Source organism: Hippopotamus amphibius, chromosome 11 (genome assembly GCF_030028045.1).
Source record: "Hippopotamus amphibius kiboko isolate mHipAmp2 chromosome 11, mHipAmp2.hap2, whole genome shotgun sequence".
NCBI classification, from domain to species: Eukaryota; Metazoa; Chordata; class Mammalia; order Artiodactyla; family Hippopotamidae; genus Hippopotamus; species Hippopotamus amphibius.
In genome coordinates this window covers 2,339,545-2,366,933 of record NC_080196.1, presented here as the reverse complement: position 1 = coordinate 2,366,933, position 27,389 = coordinate 2,339,545, and the positions used below count along the sequence as shown (strand labels likewise).

The 27,389-nt window shown below is 50.7% G+C and overlaps 1 long non-coding RNA gene across 2 annotated transcripts; it reads right to left on the bottom strand.

The window, feature by feature from the left end:
• Positions 1-5,759: 5,759 nt before the first annotated feature.
• LOC130831869 (uncharacterized) lies at positions 5,760-26,103 on the bottom strand. Of its 2 annotated transcripts, none has more exons than XR_009048135.1 (3): positions 26,022-26,103; positions 23,582-24,389; positions 5,760-6,455 (listed from the first exon to the last, which is right to left on the bottom strand). It is a non-coding gene; the product is annotated as an uncharacterized LOC130831869 (long non-coding RNA). The 2 variants fall into 2 exon arrangements; XR_009048134.1 differs by having other exon boundaries at positions 25,257-26,091.
• Between the last annotated feature and the right edge of the window lie 1,286 nt (positions 26,104-27,389).

Genomic DNA, 27,389 nt, shown 5'->3' with positions numbered 1-27,389 from the left:
ATATAACTCTCAGTCATTTCTCATATAAAGTTTTATTAAACTCTATAATTCAGTGCCATTTTCTCTCGAAGGAAGATTTATATTTTTGTAGACTGTGATGGATAAGGGAGTAGTTAAGAGACCTGAACATCAGACGGTGCATTTATGACCTCGGGCAAATTACTTTACCTCCCTTAGTCTTGGGCCTCCATCACCATGAAATATGGAAGAAAAAGAATGAGTCCACCCCACAGCAGAGTGCAGGGCATACTAGAAGCACACAGTAAATGGTGGCTGTCATTGTTTTTACTTCAGCTCTATTTTTCTATAAATTGGAAAACAGTGCAGGAATGATGGGGAATTTTTTTATACCAAAAATGTTTTATACCTAAAAATACTTATTTTTTTTTTCTGATCTTGGGAATTAAGAACTCATGGAGAACAGTTAAATTAGGAGAGAACTTCTTCCTTCAAACCTATAAACAAACAGATGCTTAGTTAATGGCTGTTGAATTTAGATTTGTCATTCTTCCCAAGGAGTCCAGCTTCATTTTTCTGAGAATACAAAAGCCAAGGGCTCAGTACAAAGCCACATGGAATGATGTGAGATGTAAACATGAGGCTTGCTATTCTCTGATGATGCCTTCTCTTTCCGATGGTTTTTGAGCAGAATCCGTATCTATTATGGTATTTAGGGAGGAAATAATCAGCTAGAGCCCATCCAGATCTCTCCCGGACATTTAATTGTATTCTATTTAGGCTCAAACCTTATTTCATTAATATAAATGAAAACAATTGAAAAAATCAGAAAAATATTCTGCAGTATTGATTATGCTCATTAGGAAATATTTCTGATTATGCCGCATCCTCAGGGGTATTTTAATTCCAGCTTCTGTCCAGCATCTGTGTCCGGCATCTGTCGTCCACAGACCTCTCTGAGTACCTCCTACCTAGCCAGACCTGTGCCTAACATTGGCCGTGAGGAGACACGTGTGAGTCAGCCCCTCAGAGGAGGGTTGTGGCAGCCAGGCTCCAAGGTGACCCTCCACAAGCCTGCCTCTGGGTGTTTGCTTCCCACACTGTGTGACCAAAGGTACAGAAGTGATGGTGTGTCACTCAGAGTTCAGGTTATTAAAGACAATGTCTCTGCCTGGCTCTCGTGGACCCCTCACTCGTGGAAGGAGCTCCACGTGGCACTGTGGGGACCCCCACGCCATCAGGAAAGGGGAGGATCTGAGGCCGTAGCATCTCCTGCCACAGCCAGGGGTCTGAGCTTGGAGGCCTCTTCCCCAGCCTCAGTCAAGCCTTCAGATGAGACAGGCTTGCTGACGGTTTGACTGCAACCCTGACTGAGAGACCCCAAGCCAGACTCTCTTTCAAGACAGAGAGAACTTTAAGTGCTGATAACTTCCCTTCCCCGGAGCAGATTGCATGGGTTTCTTGCTGCAAATGCATTTTAAGGCATCCTTTTCTGGCCCTGACTTCACCGCATATAGATTAGACCATGATTATAAACCTGAGAAACAGAAACTACTGGGTTTAAAAATCCATGTTTAAAAACAAAGCAAAACAAAATCTGTCCCTCTGCCTGTCTCCAGTGGGGAAGTCGGGTGGATACACAGTCACAATAGCACAGTTACGAAAACTTTGCTTTTTTACTCAAGGAAAGATTGACCCTGGAAAATAAAATGGAGAACAAATTATGAATTTCAAATGATTTCAAATGATTTTCAAATTTCAAATGTAATGATTACAGAATCATTAAAACTACTAACGCTGAGCAATTAAAAAAACTTTTTTAATTAAAAAAAACTGCCCAAGGAGGACGGCGTTGAGCTGCCTTCTCAAGAAATCCAATCCGAGGCCTAATCCTGCTGTTCTCCGAGGCCCCCAAACGGCAGAGGACAGCAGGTTCTCCTGAGCAGCCCGCAGCTCGGGTTGAGAAGGATGCAGAGACCACACGTGGTTTGTGGCCCCTGTGGTGACAAAATCGCTCCTCCACTGGAGGGGCCATAGGGATACCTGCTGGGCAGCATCACCCTGCCCGCACGTGACCTACAGCTCCTAACCTGCCATGGGAAACAGAATGGCCACGTTTGTAACTAAAATGAGGGCGGGTAGGTCTGGGTGAGACCCTCCCGTGCGTGAAATTCTTCGGTTATTCCACGTGTGTACTCTCTGGCCCTTGGCAATCGGGACTGAATTCCGACTTGTGCTGGGGCAGCCTTGACTGCGACCTTCACACAGATGGGGCCGTTTGTACGGACGGCAGCTGGTCCCTGGAGCCTTGGAAGGTCTTCTCCGCACTGGTGACTGACCCTTCCCCCCACCTGCCTGTCCACCCGCTGTTCGCTGCATCGGAAGGTGATGCCGGGGCTTCAGCCACAGACGTCTACGACCTCCTGGCGTGAGCAGTAAGATCTGGTAAGATCCAAGCCTCCCTCAGCATCCCATTGCAAAAAGTCATTTGATAAAAAAGCAAAACTTCACATTCATTCATTTGGCAAATATCTGGTGACCACCTACTGTGTGCCAATCCTTAAAAAGTAGGGACAAAGTGAATCCGAGCCCTTCCCAGAAAAATGACAAGGACGGTATGAACTTCGATTTTAGAACTGAAAAAGTAAACAACCACAAGGACAAGCAGATGAGGCTCCGTTCCTTACACAGCCACAGCCCACCTGTCCTGGTTTGCGGTCACTAACGCAGATGTGGTGTCTGGGTGTCCTGGGGGCCTTAGTCTCCCCCAAACCCTGCTGTAGGAACGAGGGGAGAGGCACCAGCCCCTGCCGTCATTCTGTAAGGAACAGAATGCTTCTTTTTAGACTTCAGGGTGGTTGTTGTTGTTTTTATAAAAGGCATGCATACGCACACACACCACTTCTCTGCATAGCAGCTAAATCTATTAACCTGCTCCATTTGGGGAAAAAACACCAAGTTCACCGGAGTGTGCAGATTGCAGAGCAGGGCTGAAGTGGCTGCTTTCACCACTCAAGCAAACATCGATGCCTCACCCGGACTGTTCCCACAGTGGGAGCCTTTAGCTTTCCAGGAGCGTGTGAAGCCAAGCACCTGCAAGCTCCCAGTGCGTTGCCAGCGGCTGAAAGCTCCCTTCAAGGCGGAAGAATATCTCTGAATACAATTACCTGTGCTCTGCTGAGCAGGGCACGGTCACAGACAGAGGACGGTTGGAATTCAACACCCACATGTTTTTAATGATGAGGATAAAGCATTACAGGGAACAAGAGAAGCTCGCAAATTTCAGCACCTTGAAAATTAGATACAACGAAAAAGATGGTATTAATAGAGCATAACGAGAGGAGGTGGGCTTTCTCAAAACGTAAGGAGAGGAGATGGGCTTTGATATTTGCATGTGTCGCCTTCTCTACCCCAGTTAGTATAGACGGAGGAGTTTGTGAAGGAGAACCAGGGGGCTGGATGGTCCCCATTGCCATGGAGATGCAGATTCTAGAGTGGTGCTGACGGGGTGGGAATCCTGGCCCCGCTCCTTACTGCCTGGGTGACACTTGACCATTATGTGATTTCTCCACGATGCACGTCCCCCTGTAAAATGGGCATACTGCTCCTGCTACAGTGCTAGGAGAAGTAAATAATGTAGTTTCTGGCAAGCACGGTGGTAAGTTTTGCTCACTATGGTAGAATCAGAGTCCTCCCCATTCTCCCAGGTCCTCCCCCTCCCCTGGTAAGACCCTGCAGAACATTGTTTCCAAAGATAGCCACGCCATGTCTCCCCTTCCAAATGCTCTTTCGCACTGTGACTACATTACTAACAGAGAACCAAATCGCTCTTTCTAAACAGTTTTGAAAGGCTGCTCTCATTCCCACTTGGGATGCCAGAAACACACTCCTCCTGGTGCCTCCTCGGCAATAAATCCAGGACTCCCCCCACCAGCTGCCCTCCCAGGAACCCAGAGCGCGGTGGCGGGCGGAGTAGAAGGGTGACCAGGTGTCCTAGGAGCAGCCAAGAGCGGAGGGGATTCGCATGGCTTGGACAGCTGTTCCCAGGTGGTAGGAATTTGTTCCAAGTGCCTCTAGAGGATTCGGAGGAGTCACTATGAAGTAAGCGTAGTTACAAAATGTAGGGTAGAGAAACCATAGTAGAAAAAATTAAGGTGCATACACTTTGGAGATGGTGTCTCACAAACCAGCAGGACTGTGTACCTAGTGACGTAGCTCATTTGCGACAGTATCCACCATGTATCCCAATAAGTGATGGCTGCAGGTGTGTGTCGAGAAAGGTGAAATCATCTTACTCTGTATCAGTAACACATCCTTGCCGTGGGTGTTCCCGAGACAAGCCTGTGCCTCCTCCCTGCCCGGGCACACCTCCACCCTGAGTGTCCCAACCTCCCCCTGAGACGCAGGGGAACTGCTGAGCTGGCACTGGTTGGAATGATCATTCCTGTTGCGTAATTAGAGATGCACTCAGGTACAAATTAGCTTCTGAAGTCTATGTATTACCCCCCCGGAATCTGCACCGTGATTTTCAGTGTCCATTTCTAACTGCAGAGCCATTGATGGGAAGAGCTTTGTGATGCAATTGCCAGCAACCAGGTGACACTGGGAGGGGAGCAGGGAGCAGCAGCTGGGACGTGGGCAGGGAGGGGACGATGTGGTCACTCGCTCACGAGGGAGCAGCGATCAGGCTGCCATTACTTTCCGGTGGCTCTGTTCTGACTGGCCAGCAACTTAATTTAAGTGGCCGTTGTGCCTTTAAATGTAAATATCATACTTGTGATGAATTATTAAGCAGCCGTTCTTGCCAGTTACTGGTTTTCCTCTGTCCTCCTCCTCCCCCTCCTCTTCCTCCTGCTTCTCCTCTTCCTCTTCTTCCTCCTTTAGTGTTTTATTTCTATATTTGTGTACATGGTTCCGTATCCGGCGGTGGATGCCTGCTGCATGAAGGAACGGATAACGTTGGTGGGACGCGAGGTGTCTGAATAATCGACCTCCATCTAGCGGAGCAGAGAATGGAAACCAAGGCCCCAGGAGGTGATGGGGTGCCTCAGAGTCACACAGCCTGTGCAATCCAGATTTTCTGAATCCCAGCCCCGGGATTCTTCACGATGTGCTACACCTCCTTTCTATGTTTAGATGCATTTCAGTATTTAAACTAAGGATTTCGATCATTAAAAGGTATTTAAGTATACAGAAAGGTACATTTACTCTTAAAATTTTGGGGAAGACTTTTGAGAATGGTAATGACATTGTCTATGATTTAAAAAGAAAAAGAAAGAAAAGAAAATACCTCCCCAAAGGAATCATAAGAATTATAATTACACTGGAACTGAGGAAATCTTTTGTCACTTTTTCCAGCTTGAAGAACTATCAGCAGGCGAGACAGCTTAGATTGGATTAAATGCCATCCTTATTCATCGAAAGATGACGATATAATATCTTGAATGAATCCGTGGCGGGGAGCGGGGGAGGGGCAGGGAGGAGTAGGGAGCAGATGGGGCCCTTCTAAGTCTCTCAAGCAAAGCAGCTGGTTGCCCTCTGTGATTCCAGAACATTCTCCGAATAGCACCTTCCCTGGGCAGGAGTGGAAGTACAGATCAGGATGCTCTGCTCTAGGATCGGGAATTACACACTAACCCGCGCTAGATGCTGAAGGCGCCCTACCAGCCCTGACTGTAAGGTACACACACGGTCACACAGGGAGTGTGCTAGACTCTGGAGGGGGGGAGGACCCAGAGAGGAGGCTAAGCCGGCAACTAGCACGCGTGGCTCCCGATTAAAAAGATTTAATGCAGGAAACAGAAGAGAATCTTTTATTGTATAAACGCGGATTCACGTTCACAGTGCCGTCCAGGAGGATAAAACCACCCCCAAGGGTCCTGTGGAGAAGAACCCCCGAGAGACCTAGAAAATAGCTGTCGGGAAACAGCAGTGATTAAAGAAATACAACGTTTAATCCAGGAACCGAGCCGCAGAAAGAACACGGTTGGAAATAAAATGTGGGGGTTGGTAAAGCAAGTGAAGAAGGTCCCCCCCACACAGGATAAAAGGGCAAAGGGGACAGAAACTGTAAAGTGAAGACAGGTATCGTAACCGAAGGTGGGGTCCGGCTGCTCACCGCTCACAAGCCAGAAAAGAGGCCAGGCTGGTGGAAAGTTGGCTTTATTTTGGCTGCCGGCAATCAGGGGAGCGCAGACGCCTGTCCAAAGGCTGATACTCCGTCCCCCGCAACAATCAGGGGGCAGGAGCTTTTATAGACAGAGGGAGGGGGCTACGTGCAGAAACAGCACCGTCGGCTCTGACAGTCACCTTGAATTTGGTCATCGGTGGTCTGACCAGCGTCATCTGGTTGTTTTAGGTACAGTTAACCTTCAGCTCCAGGGTCGGTGTGTTCTCATCTCTTTGAGGCCAGTTCTTGGAACGGTGGCAGCTGATGTCACGGCGACAGCCTGGTCATCATGTCGTTAACGTCTTCCACCTGGTGGGGGCTTCAGTATCTACAAGACAGGACACAGAAGGTTATCTATAGCCCTTGAGAAGGAACTAAAGGTCCTTGACTTTGCTTAATGACTAAACTATTAACACTTGGTCTCCTTTGACTGTTTTCCTTTGTTTCTGCATTTTCTCACTTCTCTGATTAAACTTATTCTCTGGCTAACGGTTTCCCACAGACGAAAGGCAGGCTGAGGACGTGGCGGGGAGGGAGGGAGGGAGCCAGGGCCACAGTGTCCTGCTCCATTTCGGTGGAGAGCTCAGAGGATGAGTCTCTGAGAGTCCGCATCAACCTCTTTAAAAGCAGCTGCAGGAGTGCGAAATATACACAATGAACAAAGCAATTATTCAGAAAAACTGGACGGCTGACCGTAGGAACTTTTGTTTCCTTCTGAGCCATCCCCACCCAACCCAACACACTGTGCTCCACGCTTGTGGGTCAGCGGAGATAATCCAGGTTACCCGCAGGGCTTTCGCCCAAACACCTGGGCTCTCCATCCTAAAGAAACGTGCCTGGACAGCTCTGCGCCAAAACAGCCAGCGCCGTGCCAGGCCCAGTCACTCCTCCACACGGCATGGAGACAAAAAACAGCACCACCTGAACCCTAAGCTACAGACCACCAAGCCCTGAGCAAGCAGCCTGAGGGAAGAAGTCCGCAACCCCCGAGAACAAACAGTGATTCCACCACAAGTCAGTCTTCATCCAGATTAATAAAAATTCACTTTTCTGAACATCTCAGTCCGAAGCAGCTGCACTTGGGTTAGTTACCCCTGATGAGTAGATGCTTTTCTTACATGACAAAAAGGTTCACCAAAACGTACTTTCCAGATAAAGAGTGTACACACTCCAAAACCCCTTTCTTCTCCATCCTAAAACACCGATACTACTGCAACTGCCAATCTTCACCATTACGTGTAATAGTCACAATTAATGAATTTTAAACTATTTTTAAAGGAATGAATGGGAGAAGGAGAAACATGAAGAAAACTCTCAGATTATTTAACAAAAACCAGGCGATAAGAGGGGGAAAAGGAAAGTAAATGCGTGTTCACGATCTTGACTCTGTGAGGCTGGTTGTTATGAATAATGTCTAATTCTTCGCTCTGAGAGAAGAATGTAGGATAAAATATGTTTGTAATAACTTGAGGGTAACCACTGTTGGGATAACATTTAGATGTAATTTTTCATACCACTAGAGGAGAAAAACAGACATGAAATGATCAAATACGGAAAAGGCAGGAAAGGTAGAAAAAAGGGAAGAAACAAGAAATTACAATGCACATAAAACATAAAATAAGACGGCAGGAGAAAGACTGAATGTATCAATCACAGTAAATAATGTGCACGGATAAAATTGTTCTCCTTGCTGTGTCTTACATTCGAGAAGAAAAGAACAGATAATGAAAGAAAAAAAATCAGCCAGTTGCTATTTTTATTTATTTATTTATTTATTTATTATTTTTTGGGGGTACACCAAGTTCAATCATCTGTTTTTATACACATATCCCCGTATTCCCTCCCTCCGACTCCCCCCCCACCCTCCCCGCCCCAGTCCTCTAAGGCATCTTCCATCCTCGAGTTGGACTCCCTTTGTTATACAACAACTTCCCACTGACTATCTATTTTACAGTTGGTAGTATATATATGTCTGTGCTACTCTCTCGCTTCGTCTCAGCTTCCCCTTCACCCCCCGCCCCCTCCCAAACCTCGAGTTCTCCAGTCCATTCTCTGTATCTGTGTCCTTGTTCTTGTCACTGAGTTCATCAGTACCATTTGTAGATTCCGTATATGTGAGTTAGCATACAATATTTGTCTTTCTCTTTCTGACTTACTTCACTCTGTATGACAGACTGTAGTTCTATCCACCTCATTACATATAGCTCCATCTCATCCCTTTTTATAGCTGAGTAATATTCCATTGTATATATATGCCACATCTTCTGTATCCATTCATTTGTTGATGGGCATTTAGGTTGCTTCCATGTCCTGGCTATTGTAAATAGTGCTGCAATAAACATGATGGTACAAGTTTCTTTTGGGATTATGGTTTTCTTTGGGTATATGCCCAGTAGTGGGATTACTGGATCATATGGTAGTTCTATTTGTAGTTTTTTAAGGAACCTCCAAATTGCTTTCCATAGTGGCTGTACCAACTTACATTCCCACCAACAGTGCAGGAGTTCCCTTTTCTCCACACCCTCTCCAACAGCCAGCTGCTATTTTTAAGGTACATAACCTACAACAAACAATAAAGGGAAAAGCTGAGCAAAGAAATGAGTGAGAATATCTCAGGAAAATGCTAGCCGTGACAAATGGCAAAAATCTTAGTATCACACAAAGTACACTTTAGGATCAAAACATCAGATGAGGTGCAGAGGGATTTTATTGATGAAAGATGTCATCCCTAAAGAAACTGTAACAGCCACAGACATTTACGCACCAAACTACATTGCATGAAAATACTTGAAACAAAAAAGAAATTTTAGGAATTTAAGGTTAATTTGACAAGCTCATGATGGGCTTTAAAATTTTATCGGAATTTAACAAGTCTAGTAGAGAAAGACACGATTAGAGTACTTGAATTACATAAGCTTTATTTAATACAAACACTATTTTTGTATAAAACAGAAAATCTTTTTTAAATGTTCATGGACTGTTTACAGAAATTATTTAGCAACTGTGCCATAAAGAAAACCTTGACAAATTCCTATTTCATCCCCGTTTCCAAAGTCTGAGTTGACGCCCAACCCTCAGCACCTCCGAACGTGACGGTGTTTGGACACAGGGCCTCTAAGAGTTATTTAAAGTTAAATGAGATCGTTAGGGTGGGCTTTAATCCATTCTGATTGGTGTCATAAGAAGAGGAGATTTGGACACACGAAGAGTCCCTCCAGGAATTGCCCGCCGCCAAAGAGAGCAGCCTTGACTGAGGTCTCACCGCATCCTGGGGCGGCCACAGACCTCGGCTGCTCCCACGTGCAGCAGCTCCCGAGGGCCACCCGGCTCCAGAGTCCCCATGGGAACCAAGCGTCCTGCGGCGATGGACACGCCTCACCAAACTCCGCAGCCTCCTCAGAGCCCTCTTCCCGGCCCGGCCTCGGCCTTGGCCTGAAAAGACGTCCACAAACAGTAACATCGTTTCTAACAGCGCAAGGCTGCATCCCTAGGGCACACGAGGCCCCCCTCCTAGCGCCTGCCTCAGAAAACTCAAGGCCGCCAGAGAGCTGACCCTTTGTTCCAGCCACACCTGAAGATGGGCCCCGTCTCCCGGCCTCTGCGGGAACCTAACTTCTTATAGGCCCCAATTATCGACCCCAGATGGTGTCACACGGACCCACCCCCCTGTACATTTTCACTCCCCGACTCTGCTGAGTCCCATCACCCCGCGCCGTCCCCTCCCTCTCCCTGTAAAGCGCCGTCCCCTCTGCTCACCTCTGCACAAAGTCATGTTCACGCTGGCTCTTCTCCCTATGGCAGTACCTCCTCCTGACTACAGGCTGTCCTTCCCACTTGAACTCGAGCCTGACTTTGCGTACCTTTGATGGTCGCCCTGACATCTCAGTTCAGCCTCCCCTGAGCTGCCAACCTCCCCGCTCTTGCCTAAGTACATACCCATCAGCACCCTTCCGTCTTGGTCACCACCCCATCACTCTACCCAGGATTCCCTGGGGCCCGTTTGACCCTACATCCAAGTTTAGCTCCAGGCCGACTCTTGTCCCCTCTCCTGCCTCAAACCCACATATTCTCCATCTAAGAAATAGCCAATGGTTCACGTAGACTCCCCAGCGTCCACTGTTTCGGCTCCTCTGTAACTCAAGTGCAGGTGCCTCTCCCCACCTGCCCACGTCACCTGTTCAGGCTGCCATCCTCCCCACCTGCCCACATCCTCCCTGGTCCTTTCTCTGCAGCCCAAATGGATCGACTCTTCTTTACATGCAAATCCAATGATGTCACTTCTCCCTGTAGCCCTGCGGACAAAGTTCAGCCTCGGTTCCCTGGCTCCCGAGACACTGTGTGGTTCAGCCCCTCCCTCCTCTCCCTTCCCCCCACCCCCACCCCCACCCCTCCCAGAATCCGATGTGTCAGGAATCAGCAGTTCTTTTCTGTTGCTCAGACTCACTCCGTTTCCTCTTCACTGGGGTGGTCCCTTTCCTCCTCTCCAGCTGTCCTCCTTGGACAGCCTGGCCAGTGCATGACCTTCCCTCCAGCCACAGCTCTGAGGCCACTTCCTCCAGGAAGCCTTCCCTGACCTCTCAAGTCTGGGTGGAGAGTCCTCTGCTCTCATCACCCCTTAGATGACCCCACCCAGGGCTTTTCACACAGGTGTCCTGGCCTGTTCATTTCCCTGTACCCTCAACCAGACCTATCTGTAAACTGCATGGAGAGGGGATGTGACTTTGGTTCACCATATTACCTCCACCAAAATGTCAGTAGTAGGGGCGCAACAAAAATCTGCTGAATGAATGAATGCCTGTTGGGAGGACTCAATCAGGTAATTCACGAAGAGAGCGTGTCTGAAAGAACTTGCTCCCGCTTAAGACCCTGCAGGCCAAATCGGGCCCAAGGCATGTGTTTGTAAATAAAGTTTTATTGGCTCACGGCCATGCCCATCGGTTTACTATCATCTGTGGCTGCTTTCCTGCTACAACAGCAGAACTGAGCTGTTGTCACAAAGGCCATCTGGCCCACAAAGCCAAAAATATTTACTATCTAGTCCTTTACGGAAAAAGTTTGCCACCCCTTGGTCTAGATCTCAACATAAATAAGTCTGATTCCAAAATGAGGAAAAAATTCTTATTAGCCAGGTCTCTGCGTGGGGTTGAAGCACCGTCCAGTTAATGAGCCACCGGAGTTAGGGCTTCTTTTATCTGTATTATCCAGTTAATCTTATCAACCACCTTCTTCCTAAGATCCTTGGCAGTAAGTCTCACCCCTACGTAGAATCAACTAACTCTTTCAGGGCTCTGCGATGGCATTGAGAAGCCCCTATGCTCTCTGGGGGCCATAAAAGGTTTAAATCACCCTTAAAAATAGAAAAATTTGACCTAGTTCATTGTCAGAAGGTTCTGAATCACCAGGCCAGTTGCGTGGACTCACAAACTCAAAGCTAGTTCCTTAACCTGTGGCCCCTGGAGGCCTCGGGAGCCCGTGGTGAACTCACAGCTGAGGGCAGGTTAAGAGCCGCTAACCTCATACCTGGAGCCCCAGGACCAGGTGCCCCAGGTGCGTCCTGTCTCTAGGTTCACACCCACCGCTGCCGTGGAACCGCAAGGAGGGTGCATGTACCCGGCCAGAGCCCTGGGTGGATGTCCAAGCTTCCCTCCCGAGAATTCCTGCCCTCGGGAAGCTTTGCTGTGTACTGTGAGCAAGTCCTCTTCAGTCGGGCAGTGACCGAGAGGCCAGAAGGAATCTTAGCAAAGAGCCCCTGCAATGAGGTCAGTAAATGTCACAGGCGAGGAGGGGCGAGTGGTGGCACCCCGTCCCCTTGCCGCGTGCCTGCCAGGGTGGCGTGAGGCTTTGAGGACGGCAAGCACCCCGCCGACGCACAGACGAAGGAGACCCCGTGTGACACCTGTGAGGAAAAGGACATGCGCTGAGGTGCACTGTCCTTGTTACTGATTGAGGGGCGAGCAGGTTATGGACGGGCCCTGGGTGGGGAGGGGGATTAACATCCGAGGGCCAACTCGTTCCTGTAAGGATGCTGTTTGTTTGTTTGTTTGTTTTACCATTTGCCTGCTTCCTATTTATTTTTTGCTGTTGGTGTTTTTTCATCCATAGGGATGGGCTCACATAATCAAAATAGTGATTAAGGTAGTATTTCTGGGAGTAACAAAATGTCAGGTGAGAGCAAAGCCTATGTGGTCCCTTCAGCTGGTAGATGGAATCCTCTCAGTCACACGGAAATAAATGTTCGGTTAGGGCCCCCGCTGTGCGAAAGCAGTATAGGTTTAACCCCTGGGGTTCTGTGAGGTGCCTGACGGTGTCACACACGCCCATAATACAGATGAGAAAACCGAGGCGCAGGTAAGTGAGTAACTTCCGTAGGCTGGGCTCCCTCCCAAGCAGAGCCTGAGACGGACTTAGGTGACCTGGGTGTTCATCCCGGGAGGTCGGGCAGGGAGGTCGGCACATGTTACCAATGGATGAAATGCATGCAGGACGCCTCCCCGAACTGAGCAGGGAAGTGTGGCCTCTCCAGGGCAGAGAGCAAGCAGGCCTGCAGGACACACCCGAGGCGTGAGGTTATCGGGTGGTCCTGAGCTGCTATCTGGGGGCTGAGGGTGGGATTTGAGACCACAGGTGCCTGTTCTCGTAGCAAACCAGGAAGAATCCAAGTCTGGCCTCTGCCCCCGGAGACCACCCTCCACCCCATCTTCCCACGCTGCAGGCCCTGTCAGCAGAGCGTCACCGGGGCTGCCGGGAGGACGGGGACTTGCTGGCGTGGGCGGGCTCACCACCTACCTCCTCGGTACCTCACTTCCCCGAGCAGTGAGGAAAGGGGCCCAGGGCACTGCTGGCCTGGTGAAGGCAGACACACAGCAGCCCAAAGCCACGTGTTGTTCTGCGGGCTGAGCCCTGCCCGGCCCTGGAGGGCACGATTCCCGTGGGGTCTGAGCGCCTGGTGTCCCCACTAGTACGCAGAGAGCAGTGGGTAACTGTGCACAGTGGCCTGCACCCAGCACTTTCAGGGCCACCTGTGCTCCTGTGAGGCTCTCGGCACCTCCTTGCATCCCGTTGGCCCCTGGCTCCCCTTAGCGGCCGGAGCCCCCGTTCACCTCTCATGCCCGCTGAGCAGCCCCGGTGACTCCTGAATGAAGGCCATGTGACCAGCATACGCAGAGAGGGACCCTCTGCTGAGGATGGTGAGGGTTTCCAGGTTTGGGGGGGTTGAGTCAGCTCGGCAGGGAGTGTCCCCTCATAGGGAGGAGCCGCTGCCCCCGCCTCACGGCCAGCTCTGGAAATGGGCTCCGTTGTCACAAAGCAGGAAGGGGGCACGGGGTCAGGGGACAGAACCCTGCTCTCCAGCAGCTGCACTTTCCTGCAACCCTGGTCTGAGACCACAGACCATCTGCCCTCTTCTCTCAGAAGCACCATCGTGACGGCCCAGGGCCCATCCAGGGTTTCGTAGGAACCCGAATACGGTGCCCAGAATGTCGAGTTTTGCACTTAAAGTAAAAGAAGTTCCTCAGAGATTTTTCTGAAAGATACAATTAAAAGTTCCTGCTAAAAACACTTCTGTGCTTTTTCTTTTTCCTGCAAAATTGCAGCTAAGTGATCTACGTGAGCTCGCTGGTAGAGAACAAATGTGCACTTAATGGAAGCCTAGAATTTGTGGGACTCGACTCTGCAGTCTATCCAAGCCTTCTCCTGGACACTCGGGCGCCACCGATTATCTGACCATCCTAAAAACATTCAGAGAACCTGTGGATGTTCATTTTTATGTAAAAGGATATTCACTCATCACTCCTCAAAGGCCAGGCGCTGCCCTGATGCAACGGTGAGGAGACCCAATCCCCACCTTTAGGGGCTCACACCTGAGGGTCACGGGGGGCAGGCGACAAATAGTATATATTAGTTACAGCACAGTGGGGGCAGGTACTGTTATAAAAGAGAGCTTTCTTTTGTTTTAAGTGAAGCACAGAGGAAGGGCCATGCTAATGCCGCCTGGGAAAATCAGGAAAAGAACGAGTCGCAGAGGGAACATTTCAGTTGGCTCTTGAAGGATGGGTACAAGTTTTCCAACTGACTCATGCCTGCAGAGACTCTCACTCTTATTCTCCCTCAGATGACAGATTTATCTCCCCAGATGGAGTCTTTCTTCACTTTTCTGGGCAACGCCTTCTACCTCTTCCACTCCCCACACCTCCTAGCACAGGACTCCACACGTGATAACTAGTTAACACATTTCTTTAAAGAAGAGAATGACTTGATAAAGGTAATTTGGAAGGGGACATGCCAAGCAGAGCAGGACGTAGATGCAAAAGTTTAAAGCATTGTGGCATGTTCTGAGAGCTTAAATCGTTCTCTGACTGGAGCATGGGGTACAGGAGGCAACGGATGAGAAATCAGGCTGCTGCGTGAGCTGAGGCTGGAAAAGTCTGCTGGGGCCGCCACTATGATGGGAGCTTTGGGATACTTCTCCTGGGGACACTGTCGGCTGCGTTAACTTTTTTTTTTAATAAATTTATTTATTTATTTTATTTATTTATTTGCTGCATTGGGTCTTTGTTGCTGCATGCGGGCTTTCTCTAGTTGCTGTGATGGGGGCTACTCTTCATTGTGGCACGCAGGCTCCTCATTGCAGTGGCCTCTCTTGTCGCAGAGCACGGGCTCTAGGCGCATGCGCTTCTGTAGTTGTGGCACATGGGCTCAGTAGTTGTGGCTCACGGGCTCTAGACCACAGGCTCAATAGTTGTGGCACACAGGCTTAGTTGCTCCATGGCATGTGGAATCTTCCCAGAGCAGAGCTTGAACCCGTGTCTCCTGCATTGGCAGGAGGATTCTTTTCTTTTTTTTAATAAATTTATTTATTGGCTGTGTTGGGTCTTCGTTGCTGCACACGGGCTTTCTCTAGTTGCGGCGAGCGGGGGCTACTCTTTGTTGTGGTGCACAGGCTGCTCACTGTAGTGGCTTCTCTTGTTGCAGAGCACAGGCCCTAGGCATGTGGGCTTCAATAGTTGTGGCACATGGGCTCAATAGTAGTGGCTCACAGGCTCCAGAGCACAGGCTCAATAGTTGTGGTGCACGGGCCCAGTTGCTCTGTGTCATGTGGAATCTTCCCAGAGCAGGGCTCGAAGCCGTGTCCCCTGCAATGGCAGGCGGATTCTTAACCACTACACCACCTATGAAGTCCTGGCTGCGTTAATTATGTGGAGACCAGGATTAAACTAAATGAAGTGCTTAGATTAACCAAAAATGCCTCATTAACAATAAAAGGAGGCAGAGATTTAAAAAGCAAGGGACTCTTTGCCCCAGATACCTTCTCTACCAACTTGACCCAAGACTGGAAGTGTCACCATCTGAGGCCATCCCTTTGGGTCAGAAAGATTCTGGGTCTTTGATATCCTTAATAAACATGCAGATACCCTGGAGGAGAAAGCACCTGAATCTTTGTGTTTATTGTATGTTTTTCCTGATCACCAGTCTGGGAGCATCTTATTTTGTCATTAGCCACTCATGGTTCCACGTCTGACCTGTTCAATGTGTTTCCTAATTTTTCTGTTGGGTCATTTCTCATTGATTTGTAGTCATTCTCTGTGTCCTCTGCTTGCTAATCTTTATCAGTTACACGTGTGGCTAGTATCGTCTCCCAGCTCCGTGGCTCGTCTTCTACGAACACCTGCATCGCTCTGTTAACACCTCACCTGGGGTCATTGACTTTTGTGCCTGACCTATGGTCGAGAGCTAGGTTAGGACCCAAGACAGAGCCCCTGGCCTGGAGGGGAAGGTGGGCCTGGCAGAGAGAGGGTAAAGCCCAGGAGCCTGACACAGCCCTGCTCACGACCTCGGGACTTGGCATCTGCTCACTCTCTGCCAGGCCCACCTCCTCTGCTTGCACGCTCAAGCCACGGTAACCTTTTCAGCGCTCCGAATGCACTGCGCTCTCTCTGCCTGCGCTCTCTCTGCGCCAGGGTTTTCCCATGCTGTTCCCTGTGTCAGTGCCCCCTTCCAACTCCGCCCCCAGCCCCCAGCCCACTCAGGCCGGAAGGTCCTACTGGGCCATCAGTCCTCCCCCCCCCACCCCCACTGCCGCCAGTCTCACCAGGACCCAGTTAGTCCCTCCCACTGGCCCCTGGAGGAAACTGACTCACGCCTGCAGAGACTCACTCTTATTCTCCCCCAACGACACATTTATCTCCCCAGATGGAGTCTTCACTTCCGTGGGCAACGCCTTCTACCTCTTTCACATCCCATACCTCCCAGCACAGGACTCCACACGTGATAACTAGTTAATACATTTCTTTAAAGAACAGAATGACTTGGTAAAGGTAATTGGAATGTAATGATACTTCGTAATTAGGCTTCCCTGGTCACTAGTTTAAATCTAGTGTTTTTTAGATCAACATTTGCATTGTGAGTCTAGCCTTTTTTGTAAAGACAAGATAGTTTCAGTGGAAGTTAGAACTTTCATCAGCCTTACTTGAGTCGGCAGGTGGCCTTCCGTCAGGGAGGACCTGTGGATGGTGCAGCAGCAGAAACAGCCCAGACCCAGTCCCATTGGAGGAGAGCTACCCTGACCCACACTGGACTCGGATGTGACTGCAAGACAAACCACCCCGGTGTAAAGCCCTGACAGCAGCCAGTGTTCACTTAATTTCCCTTGCAAAAAAATCTTTTGGAATTGCCTTTGAAATTTACTTGGAATATTGTCGGTGCTATCAAAGCATTATCCTTTGAATATGGATGAACTCACTGATCCAAGTCAGTTCAACAAGTGTGTACTGAGCACCTCATGGGCTTGGGAGAGAATGACGGGTTCAGAAAGATAGCTCTGCAGCAGCTACACCTGGAAGGCCGGAGAGCGGAGGGTGTGGCCAGTGGAGGGTGTGGCCCAGAAGACAAGGAGGAGAGGGCTGGAGTTTTAAGCCCTAAAGCGGTTTCCTCGGAAAACACTGTTTGTGAACGAGAGCTATTCAAACCACAATGTTGGATAGCCTTTTTCCCTGCTGGACGGGTCCTGCTCCCGAGCTTAATGCGGACGCCACCCAACAGGCTGTGCATCCTGCACGGGAACAGGACGGCTTGAGACCCTTCCCATCCCCCGAGGGACGTCTGCAGGCTGAGTCATTCAGACACGCCGTTATTGGGTGGCTACTGACCACTGTTGTGCCTCTGTTTTCCCACAGGTGACTCAAAGAGGAGCAGAAACCGCTTTCTGCTGTATCATCGGGCCACGTGAGGATAGGAGGCCCTGGACTCAGGAGTCTTGCTGCGATGAGTAAGTCATGGCGAGTGTGGACGCGTGGCTGGTGGTGGCTGGCTCCCAGCACTCCCCGAACTGCTTCTTAAAAACATTCCTCCCCCAAAGGTCGTATTTAGTAAGGGCGAGAAGATAAAACTCACAGAGAAGTGGGGGGTGGGGGGTTGAAGGCTCCTTCGTTGGGATGAATAAAGTAGTTTACACAAACAGAATGCCCTGCTGATGCGTGACCTCAGGTCCTGCTGCGGACACGGCCCGTGGCAGCACGGCTGGCCCTGGCCACTAGGGTGCCCTGAGGAGGCTGTGCAGACTGGGCCGGCTTCCTGTCTCACCAAGTGCCCTGGACGATGCTGGGATCGATAACCTCGCCATCACAGATCTCAGAATTCCATCCTGGGCACCACGCACGAATGCCATTGTCCTAGGCTGTCCTTGGAGGCAGGTAGGCTGTGCTTTTCTGGGCTCCAGTTCCCTTGTTGCATATAATCTATAAGAAAGGGTCAGACTGACTCTGAGATCCCTTCCAGCTCAGGCATTCTGAATTCCAGTCATAACGCTCACAGCTTTCACTTATTATCTCCTTTCAACTGCACTACTAGCCCTGATGCTGGTTCTTTCCATTCCCATCTTCCAGATGCGGAAACTATGGCACAGAGAGGTTAAGTAAGCCAAGAGAAGGCCACACAGCATGTAAACAGCAGAGCCAAAACCTCAAACCCGTGTCTGTCTGACCCCGGGATCTGAATTCTTAGCTGTCATGCCGAATACTGGCTGTGGTGGTTCATCTGATGTGTCAGCATGACTGGGTTACGAGTCGCCCAGCTACGTGGTTAAATGTTATTCTGGGTGTTTCTGTGAGGGTGTTTCCAGAAGAGGTTGGCATTTGACTCCATAACCGGGTGAAGCAATAGTCCTCCCCGGTGTGGCTGGGCTGCACCCAATCCGAGGGAGGCCTGGAGAGAAAAACTGGGGGGAGGAAGGGGGCGTTCTGGCTCTCTCTGCCTGCCTGTGCAGCTGGGACATAGATCGTCTCCTGTCCTCGGACTAGGAATGGGCTCACACCCTTGATTTCCCTGGTTCTTGGGCCTTTGAGTTTATAAGACTTCTCGGCCTCCATCACCAGATGAGCTCATTTCTCATAATAAACTTCTCTGTAGATCGTAGCAAGAAGGAAGGGAGGGAGGGAACAAGGAAGGAAGGAAGGAAGGAAGAGAAGGAGGCATAAAAAATAAGGTAGATATAGGTATAGATCTGGATAAAGATATAGATATAGACATATAGATATATAGACATAGATCCCATTGGTGCTGTTTCTCGGGCCCTAATACACTGCCTTTCAAGCAAAAATCATCCCTGGTGATCCTTTGCCTCTTTGCCAATTTGCTAGGATAAGGATGATGGGGTTAGAAGTCTGAATAAGAATATATTTATCCATCTACCCAGACAACATCAGTTGCTATTATTATATCAGCTGTTATTATGTCAAACATCAGTTCAAGGTCAGTTCACTATTAAAAATGAGAGGGCTTTACAGAATTTCCCTTCCCAATCTTCAATACAAATAAGAAAAAAATTTAAACTGATGAAAAAAAGATTTCCAACAGCATCCGAGGAAGAAAAGAGGATAACCACAAAAGAGTAGCTTTAAGAAACTGGAAGCCGAGGAAGAGTGGATTCCGGAGCAGAGCACAGGGCACAGACCCGGCACAGCCAGTCTGCACAGCCTCCCATCCCGGAAGCCACACTGGAGGGTCCCCCAAGCTGAGAGGAGGGCCGCCTCTCTCCTCTGCCCAAGGGGGTGGGATCAGTTGTGAGAGGGAAACGGGTAAAATAGGGAGGAGGGTGGGCGAGCAGGACACATGCACGCACGCTGCCCGCTGCCCGAAGGAGGGAAAGGTCCCGAATCCCTCGGTGTCTCCCTGTGGGAACCGGTGTGTTCTGCCACGAGGTGGAGCAGGTCCTGGCTCATGGAAGAACGTCCAGATAGTCCAACAAATGCACCCGAGCAGGTCAACCCAAGTCCTTCCCTCCACCCGCGCAATTCTCTAAAGCAACAGAAAGAGGAACAGACTTCACACTGCTTGTGGAGAAGAGCAACCTGGTCTCAGAGAAGGAAGGCGTCATGTCAAGTTACCTCTGTAATTCAGGACAGACAGACTGTCTGGAGGGAGCTCCTTAAGCAGGTGGCAGAGGACGGGGGGGGGGGGGGGGGGGGAGGGGGAGGGGGGAAGGAGGAAGGGAGGAGGGGAGGGAAGAGCGGAGGGAGGGGGAAGGAATTCCAAGGAGTCCAAAGATGGGGAGATAAAATAACCAGAGAGAGAAAGGGCGCGTGTGGCTCGAGGCACAGGTGGTGCACAGTGAATCTGTTTAAAGACAAAGCGCACGATGTCACACACCAATAAGAATCATCGTTACCAAACACACTGTGACTAACGTAAACCTGGGCGATGTGAGAGTGACTGTACCACAAACGGGGTCCAACAGAAATGTATTCTCTCACCGTCCTGGGGGCTGACGTCCAGACTCAAGCTGATGGCAGGGTTGGCTCCTTCTGGGGCTCCGAGGGGGCGTCTGTCTCAGGCCCCCTCCCAGCTTCCGGGGGGTTGCCGGCAGCCCTTGGCGTTCCAAGGCTTGCGAACGCCCCACCCTCAGCCTCTGTCCTCGCGCGGTGTCCTTTCCTCTGTGTGTCCGTGTCAAAACGTCCCTCTCGTTGTAAGGCCACGGATCACTGGATTCGAGCCCACTACATACAACCCAATACGACCTCAGTTAAATGTGATTACATCTGCAAAGACCCTGTTTCCGAAGGAAGTCACATTCACAGGTCCCAGGGGTTAGGACTTGAGTGTATCTCTTGGGGGAATTCAATTCAACCAACAAAAATAACCTGACAGTAAAATGAAGAGGAAGAAAAGAGGAAATGGAAGCATAAGGACGCCAGTACCCTCAGCTTCACTTGGAAGGAGACAATTGATATGTTCTAAAGTCGAGATGTGCAGTACAGACAGACGTGTGTACACCTGCCCATGTGTGTAAAATCCCAACTCACTCATTTTTCTGTAATCTCTTATACTAAGAGGAATAATCTCTTTTGTGGTAAAGAAATATTTGTCTCAACAACTTTAGTGTATTTTTGTCCTTTTATAAAGTAAATAAATTTTAAATGTAATGATTCGTATTCTTTTAAAGACCCTAGTGACTACTTAAGAGGTGGTTCTATTAAGCAATTCTAATACTAACTTCCTTCCTGACAACCATCATGTGAATAAGCCAGAGACCTAGATACGTTTGCAGTCCTGGCAGCTACCAGCATGCCCGGTGGATAGCTGCTGCTTAATGTTTGCTAAATTGGGTTATTGTGTTGCTAATTACGCAGTGTTGTACCAGATAACATACAACAAAATCAGCGCCAATATGCTCTCTGGAATGTTGCACCCTTGGAGGTACATGGTATCCAGTTTTCAAGGACTGCATTGTTTCATTTCTCTTTTGCACCCGACAGTCTGACTCTGGGAGGTTAATTCCAGGCAGAGCTGAAGGGGAGAGGGCACAGCGGTCCACAGTTGGGCTGACCCTGTGCAGAAAAGGAAAGTGAACCCCTTATTTTTCTCTGGAGTGCATGTCATGCCCCCTGATCTAAAGTCATTTTCTCTGGCCACCTAGTGATTTCATCCTTGGACCACAGAATCTACTGGTAAAAAGCCAGGGTGATGCCTGCCGGCTCCTGGGGCTCAGCCCCTTCCCTGCAGATGCATCCTTCCTCTGATGCGTGCAGCCCGGCTGGGAAGTGAGCAGACGCTGCTGCTGTCAGATGCCACTGTGACGCGCTGGACAGCCACAGACCGTCACCGGTAGTGACATCCACTGTCTCCCTCCCCTCCCACGCCAGCTCACCTCCAACCTACTTGGAAGGCAACACAGAGGACTCAGGTTTAGCACAGAACTGGCCTTAGCTGTTACTAGCGGGCTCTGGGGAAGGAAAGCCGGGGCGCAAGCCTCTGCCTCTAGGTCTGCACCCATTGGGTGTAAACGGCTCTCTCCCTGCCTCCAACTCCAGGGTCACTCACAGGCTGTGCCTGCCGTCCTGTCCCTGTGCTGACTCACCCACCACCGAGCCCATCGGGGCCCAAGGGCTCCTTCCGCCCCCAAAGCCACTCGCTGGGATGTCCAGCTCCGGCTCATCCGCACAATGCCACGTCGTCACCCCCAGAGAGGCGTTAACGCAGCAGGCGCGGGGGTCGCAGGACTCTGGTGGATGGCAGGCAGGGAACAGCCGTGTCTCTCGTGAGTGTCAGGATCATTTGCTCAGGAGAGAGAAGCACAGACACTGGTGACCAAGGTCGAGGGCTGGAGCCAATACACAGGCTACAAACAGCTCGATCCCAGGGTGGGATTTTGTGTCCAGGTTTGGTTTGATTTCCTGTTTGTAACCTAACTAAGAACAACTGGCGGCGGAGGGGGGGTTGCTGTAGAGAAAAATACATACTTGTTTTAAACTCTTCCCTAGCTGTCAAGTGACAGAGGTTTCAAGCTGGCTGGACCTTGGAGATCACTGTGCCCAGCACTCTCTCCACGGAGGAGGAGACAAAGGGAGGCATGGATGGCCCATGGCTCCCCCAGGGTCCCACAGAGGGGACTGGGTCCCGGTCCCAGTCCAGGCCTATTTTCTTGCCTCCTTGGAGTGTGGCCTCTGCGCATACCATCGGAATTCTGGATGCTGTCCAGTCTTTACTTTGCAACATCTAAGGTGTAAACCTGTCACTGATAGTGATGCCGGTGGGACTGCTCAGGAAAGGAAAGCTCGCTTCCTTCCACGGTTGGCGATGGGTGATCACACTGCAGCCAGGGTGCCCTGGGTAAGGCTGGGGACAGCGGCAGGAGCTTCATCGTGGAGGGCTCCCTGGGGGTTATGGGAACGGAGGCTCTTATGGGCCTCCTGGTTACAGTTCAGTGGCAGAGGACAGACAAACTGTCCCCACTGGAGACTGTGAATGAAGGAAATGAGCAATGTGGCATCCTGCACCTTTAGGTCACAAAGCATCATGATCTCTTCGGAAAAGTTCTCTTTCTGGTCTGTGGAACTCTCTGCAGAAAGACGGTGTTTGTCTCCTATTAGTTCTGCTCCCCTGGTTTGCAGTGAACTTGGGGGGAAGGGGGGTGATAGGGAATAAAGGGAGATATAGGGTAGCCTCTGGGGAGGTGATGGGGAGGGAGGTGATGGGAGGTGAGGTGATAGGGAGGGAGGGGGGTGGGAAGAGAGGGGAGGTGAAGGGGAGGGGGAGCTAATGGGAGGGAGGTGATGGGGATGGAGGAGATGGGGATGGAGGGGATGGGAAGAGAGGGGATGCAATGGGGAGTGGGGAGCTTCCCTGGGCAGGCCTGGCTGTTGCTCTGTGACCCTGCAGAAACAACAGGGTTAATCAAGCTGCAGTTGGGGGTTTCAGGGGACACTGGCTCACAAACTAAGGGGAGAAAGTGGGTATCAGGGCCCACGAACCCCAACTGCTCCTTCACGGTCAGTCAGCCCAGGTTCTCTCAAATGAGAATATGGACTGGCTGCTTTGATGGAACTGTGGGCAGGAGACAATAACTTGAGGGAGGAAAGGGAAGACCCCTCCCCGCGAGGTACCGTCTATAAGGTGTGAAATTACAGGACCGAGGACCTCAGATCTGCGAACCACCTTAGAGGCCATCACCCATTCGAGCATCCTGGTAAGACTCCACTCCATCAGCCTCCTTTGAACAATTCTGACAGAGCTGATCTCCTTGCCGGTGGATCCCCGTGCACTTGGGGGAGCTCTAATTGTTAAAACGTCCGTCCTCATATGGAGCAGGATGGACTGCCCCACATCTTCTAGCCTTTATTCTAATCCTTCCGTGTGATTCTCAGAAGTCAGATTTTTACACCATTGTGACACAGTTTAGAGACTGCGTGTGTGTGCACGTGTGTGTGCACACGCACACACTCACACGGGGAAGGGGAACTCCCACATCGTTTAATCCTGGCAATTATAATCTTGGTAATCCCAGAGAATTAGAAGCAAGCTGGTGATTTATTCAGTTAGAGGCTTTCAACGACTAATTCTAAATCGTTTCATAGGTCTATCTGAATTTATAAATTCCGAATTTCACACCAGGGAAACGAGCTCATCCAAAGCTCAAATGCTAACATTGGAAAAAAGGAAATCAGCCTCAGAAGAGCAACTCACATCTGTGTGGATTGTCCTTGGCTCAGACACCAGCTCGGCTACATCGCAGTATGTTTGTTGGACCCTTTAGTTGAACGTCATTTATCCTGCTGAAGTCCCACCAGAGCTCAGGCTTAAGACGCATCCTGGTGCTTCTCGGACCTCAGAGCACAGGCCGTTGCTGGGATGGCGCCGGACACCCAGCTGTGACTTGTCCCACATGGTCACGGAGCATCACAGTGGCGTGTGGCTCCACCGTCTGACACTCAGGCTGCAAGGACAGGGACCAGGACCACCATCGGGCAGGTCCTCTCCATCCCGGCAGCCTCTGCCTTTCCCGGCCGCTCTTCCAGGACCCAGCAGAAATCCCTCCTCTTTCTCACCCTGAAGCAGCTCTGCTGGAGGCACTGCAGGCCCTGAGAAAGCAGACATTTCAATGGAATGGAATGCCTCCCCATCTATGCGTCTTTGCGGAGGCAGAGCTGCTTCCAGTCCCCTCCCTCCCGCCCCTCCAGGCAAAGCTCACACACCAGCGTCCCAAACAATTCCACTTAGGCCCTGTCTCCAGATCAGGAAACAGAAAGCCCCAGGGAACTGGCCCTGCTCCTCTAGACAGCAAGTTAGCGCAGGCTCACCCCTCCCTTGCAAGTAATTATCCGAGGAGTCTCCCACCCCCACATGGGGCCATCTCCCTGACCAAGTCCTGAGGGTACAGTTGTCCCTCGTTCGGTCACTTCTTGGACTGTGTTCGTGGTCGTCTGCGTCAGGCTCCGCGGAAGGAGGGCCGGGGGCCATGGCCGAGTGCACGTGAGCGGTTCAGGCAGGTCCCCTGGAGAAATTGATTGATTAAAGAGTGGGGCGTCAGGGCAGAAGATGGGGAGTGGCCCAGCCTGCAGAGGCATCTGGAGTGAAAATTATGCCTCGGAGTGTGTCCTCCATCAGAGCCAGGGCCTGGGCTTTCAAACTCCTTCACCAGTTGGTTGCTAAGGAGCGCCCCTCCCGCCCCGGGAGGGACCCCCAGACCCCTGCGGACCTCTGCATGGTAAGCAAAGGGCTCCGGTCGCCCAAGGCCCATCCTGAATCGGGGCTGCCACCAGAAGCCAAGCGCAGGGACCAGGATGCCCCAGCTTGAGAACTCAGGAACCATAAGAGGGGCATGGGGACCTGGGCGGTGCACCCTCAGGGCCCACTGCGGTGGCTGTGCTGAGTGGGACGTCGGGCCACTGCTGCCCAGCTGGGCCACCCCTTCATCTGGCGCTGCCAAGAATTGGGGGTAATAGCCTAGTGGAACCCAGTTACGGTCCTGGCACCAGCAGGTACCCAAGATGGGCCTCCTTCCTGACCTCTCGCTATCTCTGCCAGACACACACACACACACACACACACACACACACACACACACACACACCCGCACAGATGCTCAGCGAAGCTGGATCCTGTTAAGCAAGACCCTGGCCCAGGTGGGAGGCCCCTCCCCTCCTCCCTCGGGTCCCACATCCTGTGCTTCAGTTCCCCTCCCCCCCCCCCCCAATGCTGCTCCTTCCAGCTCCCACTTCTAAGCGCTTCTGGGTCCATCTGAGAAAGAGCATCTGTTTCCTGAGCCCGTTTCCTTCTGGCATCAACCCTAAGCCTTCCTCGGCGTCCCCAGCGTTTATTCGTGCGTCCCTTTCTGGAGTAGCGCCATCTGTGTACAGACCCTTCCCAAACCCCTCAGGGGTTTCTGGAGGCTGGTCCCGGCCACCAAGGACTCCGGCTCCCTGCAGCCTCGGTCCACGCTCCGTAAGGCCTGGAGCTATCCGGTCTCAGCGATTACTGCTCTTTCTCCCAGTTTGACTGTGGCCAGAGCCTGGCGGCCACCTGGCACCTCACAAGCCTACCAGTGGCACCCAGTGCTGGGCCTTGTGGAGATGCTGCGGAGAAACGCGTGAGGACCGTGTTCTAGAAGCCAACCGCCAGCAATGAGTTATAAGAATAGTAGCAAGAATCCCCGTGTATGCTTCACCCAGTTATCAGTTATCAGCGTTTTGCCCCATCTCCTTCATTACTCCTCTCTACGTTTACATGGATGCTATGATTTTTGTGAACAATCTGAAAGTTAGCAGCAGACACTCTTGTCAAGTCTCGCCATTGGCATTTGCCGTCTGTCTCTGCAAAGATGGAATCCCGCGCTGCTGCAGCTGCTGGCAACACCGCCCGAAGGCAGTTCAGGGTGGAGGGCTGACATGAGGCCCTCTGTGCTCTGGGAAAAACTGGCAGAACAGGTCTTCAGAGAGTTAGATATCTTCAGGAGCCAACTTTATGGGCCCAATTCTGTGTCTCCTCTTATCTAGAAAAATACCAAACTCCTCCATGGTGACGACGGCTCCTTGTGACCAGCAGTAACCTTCTGTAAACGATACGTGCTTGGTTGCACGTTTTTCCCTTTCACCAAAATCACATATATACGGATCTTCCCCCCTACCTTTTTGGAACAGTTTCTCAGAGGTGTCTGGGATGCTGTCTCCCAGGCTGCCGTCCTCATTTCACGCCAAACAAAACTTAACTCACAACTCTCAGGTTGTGCATTTTTTTTAAGTTGACACCCTTTATCCCTAAATATTCCATCAGGCATTTTGTAAGAATAGGAGTGTTCCCTGACACACCCACAGGACAATTATCAGGTCACGTGATTTGACATTGAAATAACATTGTGATCTAACCTACCCTGCAGATCCTGTCAATTGTCCCCTCACGTCTGCGATGGACACATCTTCCCTGATCCAGGACCCTCACAGGACCGCACGGTGCAGGCAGTTGCCATGTCCCCTTCATCTCTTTTAATCTAGAACAGGTCCTCATCCCTTTGTACTTAAAGATACTGATTTTTTTTCAGCTTTATTGATGTGTAATTGACGATACTGATATTTGCAAAGAGCACAGGCCTCTCCTGGAGAACGCTCCCAATCTGATTTTGCGTACCTGTTCTCATGATTGGTTGCGGGTTTTGCATTTTGGCCTGAGAGATGCGTTCTTGATGCATCCCAGAGGAGGAACCAGGTGTCAGTTTGTCCTTTCCTCACCAGGCAAGGTCATGTCTGCCAGGTTTCTTTCTTTCTTTGTTTTCGGTGCCAAGACCCAGGAACAAACCAGTTTTTTGACAAATCATTGTTTTAAAGTGGAAATCAATTATGTTTTAAAGTTGTGAGTACTCCATTAATAAGTGTATAAATTTAACATAATCTCCCCAAATGTCCTAACAAGTTTCCTTCCTTCAGAAGTAGACACGCAAATCCACTCAAAAGAAATAAGCAAGTGCGTGCACTCGCACGCGCGCGCGCACACACACACACACACACACGTAGCCCAGGAAAACTGTAAAATAGAAGAAAAATGAGGAGGTATTGGTCTCCCCAGTCCTTAGAACCCACCACAGGGCCTTGGCGATTAGCATAGAATGGAGCAGAAGAGAAAGTCCAGAAATAGACCCTTGTGAACGTGGGACGCTGGGATGTTAATATACGACAAGTGCGGGTCAAGGGGGGCTTTGTGATAAACGGCGTTGGGACATGTGGCTAGTTCTTGGGGAGAAGGAAGGTGGGACCGCACCACACATAGTACAGCCAGAGAAGCTCCACTGGGGCAAAGCTGTAAACATAAAAGCAAGACCCTGTGAGTGCTGCCAGATGGGGTTCTGTAAGTGGGCTCCATCTCTTCCACCCCATGGAGTTCGGACCACTCGCCCCCTCATTCGGTGCCCTGGATGGCTGCCCACCCCAGATGCCACCAGCAGGCTTCTCCCAACGGGGAACCAGGACCAGACAGGAGGGAAGGAGGGACGTGAGGGCAGGGT